The following is a 5,579-nucleotide window of genomic DNA, read 5'->3' as shown; positions in this document are numbered from 1 at the left end:
TGGACATTGAAGGAGAAATACCATAGAAGCTAGACACATTTGAATTGTGGTGCTGGAGAGGTATGCTGAAAGTTCCATAGATTGCTAAAAGACAAACCAATGTGTATTGAAAGAAGTAAGGACTTAAGGTGCTACATAGGGGCAAGGATGGCAAGACTTTAGCTTACATACTTTGAACACATTACCAGGAAATACCAGTCCCTGGAAATGGACATGTTTGGTAAAGTGGAAGGGTGACAAAAAAATGGAAAGCCCTCAATGGAATGGACTGACACAGTGGCTGGATCAATGGATTCAGGCACAGGAAGAGTTAGGATGATGTAGGGCTGTCCGGTGTTTAACAGGGTCGCTATGGCATGGCATCTGAAAACAAAAAATAACCACCAATTAAGTGTCCCTTTCGCACTTAATTTCAATTTTAAATTAAATCCACAAGGATTTTAAATTAAATCCCAGAGAGGATTGTCACGGCATGGCAATCCTCAGCCCCTTTGTTGTTTTCTGAATATCACATCTTATTGATTACTTGACATCCTAAATAAAATACCGTTTTAATGTAAAACAGTAAAAGATAATGTATTTATTTTGTCTTAAACTTCCAATCATTTACTCCACCCTGGGCTTCTGAATTTACCAAGTGTGCTCCACACTGAGGTCAAGCATCAATTATGCAAATAAAAAGCAATTTCATTTCATTAGAATGCACTATAAGGTCTCTTCATGCACAGAGAATTCAACATTTCTTTAATACTCTCAAAATATATAGTAATTCCTGTAGCAACTTAAGAGATTCCAGTTCTATGGCAAAGCAGTTTGTGCTGGTTATTTGGTTATTTTCCAAACTGGTGATGAACCTGCTGTCTGAGAATGCTGTTATTGCTATGCCGGTCATTAGCTTTGTGATATCGGATTTTCATTTAATGAAAAAAGTTTAAGCTATGATCCTTAAAAACTCATCCCAGAAGTTTATTCCTTAGGTGACTGGCATTCGCAAATTTAAGACTCTACTCAAGGCAGTTTTATGAGCCCGCATCTGAGCATCTTCTTTTAAATGCAATTAGTTATATGGCTTTGGATGTTGGACAGACATGGTAGGACTATTTATATTAATAAAATATCCTATTTTATCAAGCCTTTTTTAATTGAATTGTATAAAGATTTAAATCAAAAATCTTCATTTAAATGAAAGTTCTCTAATTCTAGGAGTTCGTATACACTAATTTCAAGCACTGATTTAAGAAGTGGGAGAGAGCTATGGGTTTCACAGTGAAATCCTCCTCCTGGCTCTGGATCCTTAAAAACAGCTCCGAGCTCTTGGCTAATGGTGTTTGCTTCTTGGGAAAATTAAAGAACGAAACCATTCAGATCTACTCTAGCTCTAGATATGAATTTTCAACAACCTCAGGGAAAATAGTTTATCAGTCTTGTAAACAGTTGCCGACACATTAACATTTCCATGAAATTATCCATTGCTCTGGGGCAGATGATAGATAACATTTCAGTTGTGAGTTTTCTCTTCAAAATCAGAATTCCAGAGATCAGTGAGGATAACATCTCATAGGTTCTTTACATTTGTTGGTGGAACTCTGAAGGCAAATCTTCTAGACAACTATTTTGTCTACAGAGGATCAGGTATTGGAGTATCTATAAAGATAGTATTTTATTTTAAATCAGTAGTTTGGTATAATCAAATAATAGTCTCTTACCACCAAAACCATCCCTGTTATGTTAGCACTTGCAAGCAAAATACTATTAGGCAAGGTCTATAACATTTCCTACGTAAAACTTACTGAAGAGAAAATGTTTTACTAAAATGTATTTTAGAGCAGAATTACTTTACATCTTTTTTTAAGTGTTACATAATTAGTAATCTTAATTCAAGGGCATCTTAGTAAACTGAAGTAACCTTTAATATCAACAGCTAATCAATGCTGAAGATAATTGATATATACTTTATTTAACTTGAGCTTATTTTCCTTTAAAGGACGGCCAATGTAAATGAAGACAAATAGTCATGATAAATAATTAAATATAGTGACCTCTGTATAATTTTATTTAAAATTTAAGAAATTAATTTCCAGAGGATTGGAGAAAGATTGATCAGTTATATTCATAGTTTATGGGAGAATCGGTTTCTAATAAATCTCTACCACCCAGTGCATGTTTCATTTTTCTAAGATTGAGGAAATATAACAATTTCTCATAAACTTAATAGAAATATGAATGAGCTCCTGATACAAGAGAAATGCTCTATAATGTAACAAAAGTATTTATGTAGATAGCTATGAGCTTTTAAGATAACCATGTTCTTGTACACAGTGTAAATAGCAATATATGTTTACCATACACTAATACAGAAACTGAGCAGACTAGGACCGCAGTACAGTGAGTTACTGATCGTGGCCCTTCTGGGCTTAGTCTTTGTAATGACTGGGTAAGACTGCCAATGAGGTGCTGTGGGACCACCATGGAAACTGAGCAGTGCGCTAATAGTGTAAACAAAGGGCAAGGCATCCTTGTGGGAGTTAGATCATGCAAATAAAGTGTGTGGAACCCTAAAGAGGGGATTGGTGGTTTTTCTATCCTGCTTGGGTTAAACGGAGAAAGAGAGAAAAGGAGCACATGTAACATAGGAGACAGGGAGAGACGACACTGAAGAAGTAAAAGCAATAGTGGTGCAAGACAGCTATCATGAGCCGGTGCCCCACGGGCCTCCAGGACGTTGACACCTGCCCACACGGCCCACAGCGGCAGGGGTCTGTCTTGATCAAGCAAGGGTATCCAGAGTTGTTCCTATTGCTTCCAAATTGATCCCACTTCTGACTTGTATCCTGTCACTTCCCTGATAAGCCCATTCCCTGCAGTCTGGACCACGTGTTCATCAATGATCAGCGTCTAGATGGGAGGGAGAGTGCAAGCAGGCCGTGCAGTTGCCCTTTGCTTCCACGTGTTTCACAGACACGACACAGTGTGACTTTGACAAAGTGAAAGTCGGTGGCAACCTTCCACCGAGCGAGTCTGTCACCGCCGTCTCTGCAATGGCAAGTGCTCTCGCTGTCTCTGTCTGGCTGATGTAACTCTCATGATATGTCAGACTTGTTCATTATGCTACGGCACAGTGATGTACACATCAAATATGACAGGCCTTGGGGAAGTGTTTGCATGGGGGGACTTAGTTTATGATGCCAACTGTTTCAGTGCAGCGGTGTTTGTGGAAGGGAGCTCACAGGATCCCCGTGGGATGCCTGTGGTTGGTCTGTAGATCGAAAAGCAGTTTGGGAAAGCTGGACATTTGTGAGTTTTAACCTCTGTCTCCTAGTTGTTTGCTGGTCCTTGTGAACGAAACGATGCAGATAAAGAATTTTAAATTGGCTATAGTGGGGATAACATCGACCATGAAACCAGCACACACACGATATTGATGTTTCACCCTTTATGAATACAAATTAATGTAAATTACATTATAGGATGTATTTCAAGTAAATAGCCCCACCAAAAGGCCCCTTCTATTTAAAGATTTGAGTTTTTGTAAAATTAAGCATCGCTGAAATCTTTTAAAGAACATAATCAAAATTGATTCAATAGTTTAAAGTAGGAATAGAGTAGTAAATATCAACCAATCATACACATAACAGTAGGCCATCAATGTCACAATGATTCAAATGAGCAATCATTTCATTGCTTTTCCTATCACAGCAATGTTTAAAGGAAACTTCCCCTAGGAATGAATCTAGTTAATGTTTTATTTGAACCATTAAAAGGCAATAAAACATGTTTTATTGTCGTTGTCGAATATAATTTATATAAAATTTCCTGATTTATTTTTCTGAATGGGGAAGATAATTTCACACTTGTAAAACAGTGGCTATCTCTCTACTACAGCAGAAGATCTATGTAAGCCAGCGGTTCTCAACCTGTGAGTCACGACCCTTTTGGGTGTCTAACGACCCTTTCACAGGGGCCGCCTAAGACCATCGGAAAACACTTATTTCCAATGGTCTTAGGAACTGAGACACCGCTCCTCTATCCATCTCCAGGCAGGTTTGCCCACATGGAGACTGTTACCCATGCTACACCATGCTTCACGACAAAATTTCATTTATTTGTCATTAGAAATAAATACTTCACAATATATAGTTACATAGTGTTTTTGTGATGAATCACTATTCTTTAATTATGCTCAATTTGTAAAAATGAAAATACATCTTGTAGATCAGATATTTACATTACAATTCATAACAGTTGCAAAATTACAATTATGAAGTAATAAAAAAAATTATGGTTGGGGGTCACCACAACATGAGGAACTGTATTAGAAGGTCGCCACATTAGGAAGGCGGAGAACCACTGCTGCAAGCTATCCCTGGAAGATAACTCACCATTCCTCATGACGTCAGAATGGGAGAAGTCCACAGTTCCAGCACACCATCATCCTTCACTCCTTTCTTCTCTGGCAACCACACTGAGCCACGATCCCATCCATTTCACGATGGGTTGGAACTGGCACTATAAGGCTATCAGCTACTTAAGATGTGAAATGAAAATTTGCTATGGGTTAGTATGAGCTAAGACAAAAATATTCTATCCTAATATTCCAGGGTTGAATACATGAAGATGAATCAGGCATCAGGATTGGAGGAAGATTTAGTAACCTGTTAACTTTGTCTGTGATATACAGACAATCTTGCCTCCTGAAGGTGGGGAAGACATGAACCACTTGCTGATGAAGATCAAGGAGTGCCGCTTTCGGTATGGACTACGACTCAGGGTAATGAAGACCCAAATCCTCACCACTGGACCAATCGGTAGCATGAAGCTACATGGAGAAAAGGTTGAGGTTCTCAAGGAATTCATCTTGCTTGGGTCAACGCTCCTGGAAGCAGTAGTCAAGAGCTCAAACGACGCACTTCATTCAGTGCATCTGCTGCACAAGACTTGACAGTGTTGAGAATTGAGGAGCTTACCCACCTGACCCAAGCCATGCTATGCTGAACATACCATGCATAGGAAAGCTAGACATTGAATAAGGAAGACCAAGAAGAACTGATGCATTTGATTTGTGGTGTTGAAAAAAATAACGTGTTGAAAGGACCATGGCCTGCCAAAAGAATGAACAAATCTATCCTGGAAGAAGTATAGGCAGAATGCTCCTTAGAGGAAAGGATGGCGAGACTTCATCTCAAATACTTTGGAAATGTGAGGACCTGCCAGTCCCTAGAGAAGAATGTCACCCTTGGAAAGGAGGAGGGACAGTGAAAAGCAGGAAGGCCCTCAAGGAGATAGATGACGGTGCTCCAATAACGGACTCTAGCACAGGAAAGAGGGTGAGGCTGGCGCAAGAGCAGGCAGTTACGTTAGGTTATGCATATGGTCCACTGTGGGTGGCAGTCAACTCTATCGCACCAGACAACCACCTATTTATATTCTATTGTGTATATAAAGACTGGGTGAAATAACTTGTCAGACAATTCCAGGAAAGGACGTAAATAATAAGAGCTAACATTCACTGAGCTCTCAGCTCTAGACTTGGTCAAACTCAGGTAGGGTATGTATTTTACATATAACCTCCTGAAGAAGAA

Source organism: Tenrec ecaudatus, chromosome 11, assembly GCF_050624435.1.
Source record: "Tenrec ecaudatus isolate mTenEca1 chromosome 11, mTenEca1.hap1, whole genome shotgun sequence".
NCBI lineage: Eukaryota > Metazoa > Chordata > Mammalia > Afrosoricida > Tenrecidae > Tenrec > Tenrec ecaudatus.
Note: the sequence above shows the minus strand (reverse complement) of the source record.